Raw genomic sequence first — 310 nt, forward strand, 5'->3', positions numbered from 1 at the left:
ACATATATATATATATACTATATAAATTTATGGCTAAGTTAGCGAAATGCTAATTTGAAAATTACAAAATAACGTGTATATATATATACAAGTATGCTGAGAAATAACAGACTAATCTTCAGAACGATTCATGGTAGTCTAATACATCAACTCTATTACAGAAAACAAGTTGACCCAATATATATCCTACAGGCGAGAGATGTACTCAGCAGGTTACCACATGGTCATTCGTTTTGGCCATGCACCAGACGGAGAGCTAAATGTGAGACTTCTTTCATTCTCTGACTCCCTATTACTACTAATATATATA

The sequence above is a fragment of the Octopus bimaculoides genome, chromosome 4 (genome assembly GCF_001194135.2).
Source record: "Octopus bimaculoides isolate UCB-OBI-ISO-001 chromosome 4, ASM119413v2, whole genome shotgun sequence".
NCBI classification, from domain to species: domain Eukaryota; kingdom Metazoa; phylum Mollusca; class Cephalopoda; order Octopoda; family Octopodidae; genus Octopus; species Octopus bimaculoides.